The sequence below is a fragment of the Camelina sativa genome, chromosome 12 (assembly GCF_000633955.1).
Source record: "Camelina sativa cultivar DH55 chromosome 12, Cs, whole genome shotgun sequence".
Lineage (NCBI taxonomy): Eukaryota > Viridiplantae > Streptophyta > Magnoliopsida > Brassicales > Brassicaceae > Camelina > Camelina sativa.
This window is the reverse complement of record NC_025696.1, coordinates 27,913,544-27,925,207: the sequence shown is the minus strand read 5'-3', so window position 1 is coordinate 27,925,207 and position 11,664 is coordinate 27,913,544. Positions and strand designations below refer to the sequence as shown.

The 11,664-nt window shown below is 37.1% G+C and overlaps 1 pseudogene; it reads left to right on the top strand.

The window, feature by feature from the left end:
* Window positions 8,145–9,306, top strand: LOC109128014 (annotated as a pseudogene).

The following is an 11,664-nucleotide window of genomic DNA, read 5'->3' as shown; positions in this document are numbered from 1 at the left end:
CTTCACGCGGAAAAGGTTTGGCCGCGGGAGGTGGCCGCTGATGGTGGCGATCAATTGCGTCTCCTGTTCCATCGGCTTGTGTTTGGCTGCTGGTCTTGACTGCTTGCTTCACTCGACCACCGTTTGGCCGGTGGGAGGTGGCCGATGGCTTCACGTAGGCATGGTTTGGCTGCGGGAGGTGGCCGCTGGCTTCACGCGCAAAAGGTTTGGCCANTTTGGCCGATGGGAGGTGGCGGATGGCTTCACGCGGGCAAGGTTTGGCCTATGGGAGGTGGCCGACGGCTTCACGCGGGCATGGTTTGGCCGCAAGAGGTGGCCGCTGGCTTCACGCGGAAAAGGTTTGGCCGCGGGAGGTGGTCGCTGATGGTGGCGATCAAGTGTGTCTCATGTTCCATCGGCTTGTGTTTAGCTGCTGGTCTTGACCGCTTGCTTCACGCGGGCAAGGTTCGGCCGATAGGAGGTGGCCGATGGCTTCACGCAGGCATGGTTTGGCCGCAGGAGGTGGGCGCTGTCTTCACGGGGAAAAGGTTTGGCTGCGGGAGGTGGCTGCTGATGGTGGCGATCAAGTGCGTCTCCTGTTCCATCGGATTGTGTTTGGCTGCTGGTCTTGACCGCTTGCTTCACGCGGGCAAGGTTTGGCCGATGGGAGGTGGCCGATGGCTTCATGCAGGCATGGTTTGGCCGCGGGAGGTGGCCGCTGGCTTCACGCGGAAAAGGTTTGGCCGCGGGAGGTGGCTGCTGATGGTGGCGATCAAGTGCGTCTCCTTCGGCTTTTGTTTGGCTGATGGTCTTGACCGCTTGCTTCATGCGGGCACCGTTTGGCTGGTGGGAGGTGGCCGATGGCTTCACGCAGGCATGGTTTGGCCGCGGGAGGTGGCCGCTGGCTTCACGCGGAAAAGGTTTGGCCGCGGGAGGTGGCCGCTGATGGTGGCGATCAAGTGCGTCTCCTGTTCCATCGGCTTGTGTTTGGCTGCTGGTCTTGACCGCTTGCTTCACTCGGCCACGGTTTGGCCGGTGGGAGGTGGCCGATGGCTTCACGCAGGCATGGTTTGGCCGCGGGAGGTGGCCGCTGGCTTCACGCGGAAAAGGTTTGGCCGCGGGAGGTGGCCGCTGATGGTGGCGATCAAGTGCGTCTCCTGTTCCATCGGCTTGTGTTTGGCTGCTGGTCTTGACCGCTTGCTTCACTCGGCCACCGTTTGGCCGGTGGTCTTGGCCGCTGATGGTGGTGATCAAGTGCCTCTTCTCCACTTCACTCTTCTTTGCTTCTTTGCATCGAAACAAGTCCAAATGCTCCAAATGTGATGATTTTACTCCAAGAACCTGAGAGGTAGCACACTAGATGCATATGCTCCTAAAACAACCTAGAATGTTAAGATTATGCAACAAAACTAACCAAAAACAAGGCTTAAAACCCAACAAAAAACAAGATATCACATATCTAAAATTCCATCTTTATTTTTTTATTTACAGGTGAGGAGAGACGATATCTTAACTCTGATAGTATTGAAACGTCAGATAAAAGTGCTCATGATAATTTGATCTACACTCAGGATTTCCTAATACAGTATATAAGTTTCTGGATTGCCAAGTCATGCTTTAACGTTGAAAATAGGAGCACCTGTCATGTTGCTAAGGAATATAGATCCTAAGGGAGGTTTGCGTAACGGTTCGAGGTTAATTATTACTCATATGACCAATCATGTAATCGAAGCAAGAATTGTGAGAGGAAAAAGGTTGGTGATAAAGTACTTATCCCTAGGATGTATGTTAGTCCACCTGATGCAAAGTTTCCCTTTCGTATGAGGCGACGAAAGTTTACTGTTACCGTGGCGTTTGCAATTACTATAAACAAAAGTCAAGGTCAGACGCTAGAAAATGTTGGATTGTTTCTACCGAAACCGGTTTTCACACAGGGACAGCTTTATGTTGCCTTCTCTCGAGTCACAACCAGAAAATGCTTAAAGGTATTAATTACAGATAAAGATGAGGAATGCCAGAATAAAACACTTAATGTTGTTTTCAAAGAGGTATTTGAGACTGTATAATTATTGTGTGTAGTTGAATAATTGCTTTGGATATTTAGACTTGAATTATATTTTTTCTCTTAATAAAGTGATTTTTAATATCTTTAACACTACCTCTATTTAATAGTCAGATATAGACTTTCATATTGGAGAAAACCATTTTCTAATTTTGACTTATTCTATTTTATAAAATAATAGATAAATACATTGTAGATGATCTAAGAACATTTTATTAAAAAATTTCACATGATTATATTTTATTTGGTTTCAACAATGTTGTTTAAAAACATATAATTGTTAGCTGTGTCATAAAATGTATATATAACTAGATATTCACCCGCGGTACACCGCGAGACTATATTTTTTTGTTTAGAAATACAAAATAAAATTTATTTATTATATTAACTATATATGTATATAATATATTTTCTATTTTTTAATCTACTATAATTTTACATCAATACATTATGTAGTGTATAATTTCCATTGTCTACATTTAGTGGTTTATTATATACAAATTAGGATATCTTTATTATTCATTAAATTTAATTTAGTCAACAAATATATTTTTTGTAATTTTTCTTTTTCATTTACAATGTAGAGATAATAGTATTACATAATATATTTTATTTATATAATTATATGAGTATACCTTAATTTGACTTTGTAATTTTGGTTGTTTTATCTCTATATCATTTAACACTTTTGTATTTATAGTTGTGCAAGTCGAGTAAAATGGTGAAGTATTTTTTTGTAAAGTTTGATTTATATCAATAGTTTCTTATTAGTATAGATCAAAAATCTAAATATTAATATATTAGCTATTGAAAAACACTTCGGTGAAGAAGTATTTTTTTTTATCAATTTGTGTCGGTTCGGGCCCCAAATTTTTTTTAAAGTTAAAGTTATTATTAACAGTTTAATCACTTGGCTTTCAAACACATGAAAATAAATTATTATCAACAGTTTTTTAGAGAATGGATTAATTAAATATAAAATATTTAATGCTAATGGGTGTTAGGCCAATACTTTTGGAAATTTGAATAGGAGAAAATCTTCTTAAGTTAGATTCCAAATTTGATATTATTTAAAATAAAAAATAATTGTAAAATTAATGTTAATGGCATGATTGTAAATAAGTTTCAACTCCAGGATTTATTTCATAAATGTCTCCAAAAATGTATATATAGATTTTACATCATTTCTATTAACTACAAACTTTACCTTTAATCTGTAATTATATATATAATAATAAATATTAAAAATATTTAATAGTCAAACAAAAGGTGAGACACTAAAACGATTAAGACGCAACGTTTAATCGTGACTGTTTGTATTCTTACAAATCTGGAATCCCCTTTTCGGTTTCAATAACAGAGAAGAAACAGGAAAAACCCTAATTGGAGAAAATCATGAGATTATGATTAGCGCCAAGGTCAAAGTCTAATTGATCTTCTTCCCGGAAGAACTAATTGGCGTATACACGCCAAGGTCTTACATTCTTGGAGTATCAGCGAGTTCTTTACAAAAAGAGTATTGCTTCTTGTGGAAGTAGAGGTTAGTGTCGTTAATTGAACATCATTCTTATTTAAAGTTCAATTTTTAACAATTCTTATATATACGACTTCCTACACAATTGTTATTAAACTGTAAAGAGTAACACAATCAAAACTATTTTTTACCAAATACACTCGCTAAACTCCGGAAATATATCGACGATGGTGAATGGTATGATATTAGAACTTTCAAAGTAATCAATCCAACCCTGAATGAGAGGAATACTTATCATCATTATCAAATTAAATTCACGGACGATACCACTATGACGCTGGCCCAACAATTGAGTCCAAAGAATTACTTTTGATTCAAGGATTTGGATGATATATATCGTTGAAAAATAAATCATCCCATCTCTTTCGGTAAGTGTTTCGTTAATTAATTTAATATTGATATGGTACAATATGTGAGTATAGTTAATTGTAACTTTAGGTTCGGGAATCTAGAATCTTTATAGGATTTGTTGTAACTTTGTGTATTGGTCCCTTCCTTAGAAAAGTATGAATTAAAATTTTACCAAATATAGATTTGCAATACTTTGGAAAGCTAAATTCTGTCTTTTTTCCAAATTAGATGTATGTGAGTGTATTGTAGATGTGGGAGATAAAAAAAGACCTGAGAGTGCCAATAATAGTAATGATGTTGTCACGTTGTTGAATGGTAGGTAAAAGACATTTACTCTACCTTTAGGACAGTTATGTTTTAAAGTTGTCTCTGTTAAATTTTTTTATTAATTTGATAAACATGTAGGAATGAAACTGTGAAATGTCGTGTCAAAGACAACTACACTTCTCAATTCATGTCTAAATGGCAATCAAACGGGTGTCATCTCATATACAAATCCGAACCTTTGTTTTGTGTAATGCGGTTTGTGAAAGTCGGAGAATATGAAGGTGTGTAACATAAAATAGTTCTGATATAATCTTCATAAGGTAACCAATATATTCACTTTAAACTGAAAATGTTTATAGGTGCACCATGTATCGAAAACACATTGGCCTATTCGAAGATCTTTATAAAACCACAGTTCGACGGACTAGAGCATCACCAGGCTATGTAAGATTTGAATATGTAAAAATAACTTTATATACTTTATATATGATTATGTATGATGTTAAAATAATTTTGTTTCATACACTTTATATATTTACAGGTCTGAGTCTGCTAGACGTTATTACATAAACCATGTGATGGAGCATCAAAGTGAGAGTTCAGGGACTCAGTCATAAAAATGGACTCAGAAATGAAGATACGGTGGCTTAATGAACTTTTTGTATATGCAAACTTTAGTATAATTTTGAATGTATATAGTACCAAATACAATGGTCTAAATAGAAATACATTTATGGGTTACTTAAAATATTATTTTAATGGTCTAAACGAAATTACATATTATATTGTCCCAAATTATTATATCAAGGTAATTAAAATTGACCGTAACAATTGTATTTGGGTTTAATCTTTGAAAATGGACTTTAAAATTTCAATTAAACTTTAAAAATGGACTTTAAATTTTCAATTTATATTTTGCATATGTAGATTAATACTATAAACATTTTATTAACTATTCATTTTATTATTTTAAAAAGTGAAAAAATAATATACGAAACTTAAAAAAATAATTTATATTTGAACATACGAACTACTATAAAAATTAAAAAAATTAAACAGGTTTTAAAAATATAATAAAAATTTGATTCAACATTTTACAGAATTAAATTTAATTTTTTTTTTCTATTCAGTTCCTGCCCGCACAAGCGTGCGGGTAACTCTCCTAGTCATTTGTTATAACAAAAGTTAGTGATGATGAGATTCAACAGAAATTTTTTAAACTCTGAAGTATACACTATGCCCACCAAAAGGTACGTCTGCTATGGGAAGGGAAATATTTCATGTAGGCTTTTTGTAGTGATGACTCTCCTTCTGAATATATATGGTGTTGATCGTGTGATATAGCACTTGAAATTTGAAGACTTGGTCGGCTTTCTCCATCAATTTGGCTATTTGGACTCTATATTCTACAGTGAGGTACTTTCTCTTGCTGAAACTATCTTTGTCCTACAAATATTACCACTGTTACCAAATCAGTAACAAGGTATATATCCAACATTGAGAAAATATTTTGTGGAACTAGTCAAGAAACTATCAACAAGTGAGCAACGAAAGCTATTTTTTCATTGCACAATTAACTTAGAACGGATAAGATTAACTATGGTTTGGAAAAAAAGGTTGATTATCGGACAATTCCCAACAAATTTGCCCATGTGATCTTGCTCTTCTCGCCACAGGTTCATTCATTTATATATCGTAATGTTTCTAACAAATTTGCCAGTAGCCAGTAAACTAGTCGGCCTTGGAATCTGCCAATTTGGTTATTCAGTTGAGTTTTGTTTAGTTTTTAGCTAAGTTTCTTCAATATCATAAAGTGCTCTTCTTCAATTGAAGGAAACACCTAATTAACCCGTGAATTTTGTTCTGTTTTACAAATATTATTCTAGTTCAGTGGCTTAGGATTTATCTAAGAGTAATTAGTTGTTTCGTAATTCATAAGTACTTCCCAAGTTAGTGAATGATGTATGGAATTAGCATTCTCACTTTCATCTGGTGAATGAACAACGTCTTAGGATTCTTCAATACCATAAACTGCCCTTTTTTTTAATTAGAGAAGATAAAGATAATGTAATTTCCTATTTCTTTTAAGAAAAGGAAATTGTCAATTCCTATTTGATTTAGAACAGGAAAAAAAGCCTGTTTTGTATGGCTCATGCTAAATAGGGTAGAGGCAGATTCATAGTTTAAGAAGAATAGCTCTTGCGTTTTCAATAACTTTTACCTAAGGACATCTTTTAATATTGCTTGCTGCTCTCAACTCTTACCAGAAAATAAGCCGTCGCTGTTTTCTGAAGATGTATTGGTCTGTCTGAAGTAGTGTCTGTGTGATTCAAGACGTGATACAAGATGGCTGTTGTTTTATGTGCGTGAGAAGTTTCTAGAAGACTTGAAAAGGCAATATTGAAGGACGGTTTGAGGATAAATTGAAGAGGAAAACTACTATTTCTTTGGTTGATTAAATTGGAGTTTTACAAAGAAAAGGAAAATAGCAAAAAGGAAAAAGTATTTTTCTTATGAGATTTGGAAATCTTCTCCTATGGTGATTAGGAAGTATTGATGGGTATATAAGGAGGTGTTAGGCACGTCCTAAAGAAGCAAGAGAGCTGAGGCATAAAGGTTAGAATCCTAGAGAGCTTTCTGTTGGTGTGCGGCTTAGTTTCGCGGTTTGGTGCTTGTGTTGTTCAAGCTTCTTTGTTCGTCGGTGTGACGTGTGTGTGAAGGTTGCTCAAGAGAGTTGAAGATCTGAAGTCTAGGCTCAGGGGGAGTTTAGCCCAAGGTTAGGTTATCTTGGTTTGAATCTAGGCTTGGTGTTAGTCTAGTTAAGGGTAGAGAATTATCCTTAAGATTTCATGTTATAGAACGGAGCGGTGAATTAAGAGGGTTGTGATTAATTTACGCGTTTGCGAATAGGTTGTATTTGCTTTCTTGTTCTAGTGGAATCGAAATCTGGACGTGGTCCCGGGGAGTAGGAAAAACCGAACCTCGTTAACAAAGTTCTTGTGTTCTTTACTTTCTGCTCTTTATTATTGCCTCATCCGCATTTACAAGTGGTATCAGAGCGGGTTCTCGATAGAGATTCAGTCTTGTTTCGGGTAGATCAAGGGTGAGGGTAGTTAAGGAAGTAAGGAAGAGCTTTGAATCAGTTGTGATGACTTCATACAGAGAAGGCACGTCTATGACAAGACCACCGTTGCTTGATTCATCTAATTATGGATATTGGAAGGTTCGTATGCAAGCGTTTATTAGTAACCTTGATGAGGATTGTTGGAATTCGATTGAGCTTGGTTGGGAGCCCCCTAAATTCGTGGATGATAAAGGAGTTGAGTGTCTTAAGCCAAGAGATAAGTGGACTGCTGCAGAGAAAAAGCTATCAAGTTGCAATTTGACAGCCAAGACAGCGATTTACAATGCTATTGATTCAAGCCACTTCAAGTTAATCTCTCAATGTGTATTAGCTCAGAAAGCGTGGAAGTCATTGGAGAATATGTTTGAGGGTACTTCAAGTGTTAAGAGAATGAAGTTGGACATGTTGGCATCTCAATTTGAGAATCTAAGGATGGAAGAAAAAGAAACTGTGGCTGAGTTCAGTGCTAAGTTATGTGATATATCTAATGAGGCTTTTGCTCTTGGAAAGCAGTACAAAGATAAAAAGCTTGTGAAGAAGCTGAAGCGATCGGTGCCTGTAAAATTTGAGTCAAAAATTTCTGCAGTTGAAGAAGCTCATAATTTAGATGAGATGGCTTTTGATGAGTTTGTTGGGATTCTTAAAGCTTTCGAATTAAGCTAAGCATATGAAGCTGAAGGAGTTAAGAAGAAAGATGATGAAGTTAAGGAAGCAATAAAGAAGGAAGTTGACATTGGAGTAGCTCTTAAGGTATCATCTTGTGAAGATTCAATGGCCATGTTATCAAGACAATTTGCTAAATTTCTGAAGCGTAAGGGCGAAGAGAAGAAAAGTAGAATGGGTGAAGAGATGAAGACTTTATCAAAGAATGTTCAATGTTTTGAATGCAAAGGATATGGTCATGTACGGTCTGATTGTGCTAATCTACAAAAGCATAAGAAGAAGGCTATGAATGTTGTTACTAGTGATTCTGAAACTGATTCAGATGAAGAAGAAGATCTGAAGAATTTTGTGGCGTTTACAACTTTTGAAGATAGTTCTGAATCAGCGTCTGCAACAGTGTCTGCAACTGCTTCTGAATCTGCAGCAAAACCTGCAACTGCAACAGAGCATGAGTCTGAGAGTGATAGTGATTCAGAGGATATGAGGTATGAAGAACTTGGTAAGAGTTATGAGAAGTTATATGCACATTGGCTTAAGGTAGTTGATGAAAATTCAGTTTTGATTAAGGAGAAGCTCCAGTTAGAGGCTAAAGTCGTTGAAGCAGAGAAACATGCAACAGAGAAGGGAGACAAAGCATTACAAGTTAAAGTGAAACTTGAAGAAACTCAAAAGAATTTGAGGATGCTTAATAATGGTACAAAGAAGTTGGATCATATTCTGAGTATTGGCAAGACAGATAAGTGCGGTCTTGGATATGAAGGAAAAGTTTCAAAATCGGATCCAGTGTTTGTTTCAAGTGGAAAAATCACGTCTGCTTCAAGCATACTTCAGAGACTGCTGCAGAGGCTGCTTCAGAGACGATATTTGTGAAAGAACGTGGTACAAAAATTTCTGAATTGCAGAANTTTCTGAATTGCATAATGCACCTAGACAAGTTTTTTGACCTGTTTGTCATCATTGTGGTGTTGTTGGGCATATTAGGCCAAGATGTTTCAGATTGTTGAGAGAGAGGAGCCGCATGGAGAATGCTTTTGATGTAAGGTTTCATGGTCCTACATGTTATCATTGTGGAGTTCAAGGACATATTAAGAGGAACTGTTTCAGGTTTGTTCAAGAGTTTAATCATGGAGGTCTAAGGCGCAACAAGATTTGGGTTAGAAAAGATGAGTTCTATGGAGGTGGTGTACTAGGCTATCAACCGCGTATTGCAAAGCGGGGAGAATTTTCCAGTTAGTTTTGACCATGTTGTGACTCATTCAGGGGGAGAATGAAGATGTGTCTGGTGATGTTGTTTAAGTGTTTGAACTGATGAGTTCACAAGCATAGTCAAAAAGGGGGAGAATGAAGATGTATTGGTCTGTCTGAAGTAGTGTCTGTGTGATTCAAGACGTGATACAAGATTGCTGTTGTTTTATGTGCGTGAGAAGTTTCTAGAAGACTTGAGAAGGCAATATTGAAGGACGGTTTGAGGATAAATTGAAGAGGAAAACTACTATTTCTTTGGTTGATTAAATTGGAGTTTTACAAAGAAAAGGAAAATAGCAAAAAGGAAAAAGTATTTTTCTTATGAGATTTGGAAATCTTCTCCTATGGTGATTAGGAAGTATTGATGGGTATATAAGGAGGTGTTAGGCACGTCCTAAAGAAGCAAGAGAGCTGAGGCATAAAGGTTAGAATCCTAGAGAGCTTTCTGTTGGTGTGCGGCTTAGTTTCGCGGTTTGGTGCTTGTGTTGTTCAAGCTTCTTTGTTCGTCGGTGTGACGTGTGTGTGAAGGTTGCTCAAGAGAGTTGAAGATCTGAAGTCTAGGCTCAGGGGGAGTTTAGCCCAAGGTTAGGTTATCTTGGTTTGAATCTAGGCTTGGTGTTAGTCTAGTTAAGGGTAGAGAATTATCCTTAAGATTTCATGTTATAGAACGGAACGGTGAATTAAGAGGGTTGTGCTTGATTTACGCGTTTGCGAATAGGTTGTATTTGCTTTCTTGTTCTAGTGGAATCGAAATCTGGACGTGGTCCCGGGGAGTAGGAAAAACCGAACCTCGTTAACAAAGTTCTTGTGTTCTTTACTTTCTGCACTTTATTATTGCCTCATCCGCATTTACATTTTCATCTTCTCCATGGGCGCCCGTGCTAGCAAATCATCATCATCCGGCGGTAAGCGAAAGCCGGATGATGATGCTGATTTGGAGACCAAACCGATTCTCAAGAAACAAAAGGAAAATTCCGACGAGAAGGTAACCTAATTAGATGTTCCTCTGGTTGTTTGAGAACAATCTTCCTACACTGTCTTCTAATATGGCTACTACTCATGTATATATGTAACAGGAGGAGACATTAACGGAAGGAGGACTTGCTGATCCTAGTCTCCAGCACAAGTCTGATGATCAGGAGGCTAATTTATTTGGTTAGTTACGTTACGTTTTGTGTGGCTCTGAGTTCCTATCTAAATGTTTTTATACTTGGCTGAAGCTCTTCTTTTTAGGTGAGCGAATCCTGGAAGATGATTTGGAGACCAAACCCATGCTGAAGGAAACATCCGAAGAGAAGGTAACTTAAGATGGTCTCGGATTCCTCTTGTTCTTTCAGAACGATATAATCCTTTTTAGACCGTCTTCTAATGACTACTACTCATGTATGTAACAGGAGGAGATATTGACGGAAGTATTTGCTGATAGTCTCCAGCACAAGTCTGATGATCAGGAGGGTAATTTAATTCAGGAAGTTGCCACAAGAAAAACAAAGACGCTCTTCGTTTCGCATCTTACTCCCCAAACTGAAACATCACATATGTAAGTAGCTCCTTTAATTTTCTCTTTCGTTCTTGGAGCAAGTTCTTTCATGACTAATATTTTTCTTTTTAATAAACCTCCATATTTACAGCATCGATTTCTTCAAAGATGTTGGACAAGTTGTTGATGTTCGACTTATTGTTAACAAGAAGGGCAAGCCTGTCTGTGGCTTTGTTGACTTTGCTTCTGCTAACGAGGCAGAGAAGGTGAGTAGTTTTTATAGCTAGTAGCCAATTTGAAAAGTAATGCATGGAAAAATAGACAAGTACGTTATTTGAAAGTGGGATTGCTTATTAAATCTTTTATACTTGTGTAGGCGCTGCAAACTAAGAACGGTGAATATTTTCAGGGTCGCAATATTTTTCTTGACGTGGCTAAGCCTAAGATGAATAATCCATTATCTCTACCCAAGTAAATTAATGTTACTGGTTGTTATACTTACTGTTAAAGTTTTAATACCATAACAGAAGACTAACACAGGAGTTTTTTATATATTCTAGGTATGAAGACAACCTTCTACGAGAACCTAATTTGAAGCAAGAGGAGGAAAAATCCGACGTGATCAGATTCTGCGGTAAGAAGACTACCTTCTCTTACGACGACGACTGATAGAAGAAGATGAAGAAGCTCTTTGGTGTTTTTAACTTTCGATACATTGTAACTTGTTTATCTTACTTCGGTTTTTCTTATGAGTTAAGTTTGTCTAAACGTACGTTAAACAATGCTTAATTTTGAATGGTTTGGTAACTGGAATTAACTGTTTATCATGCCTTCATTATTTACCTTAGTACGAGCCGTATATGATTTGAGCTGGTTTGGCTGACAAAACCACGCATAATCTTCCGAGGGACACAAATATACATTTCTCATATTTAGTCTCAACTTGATTCAGTCTTTCT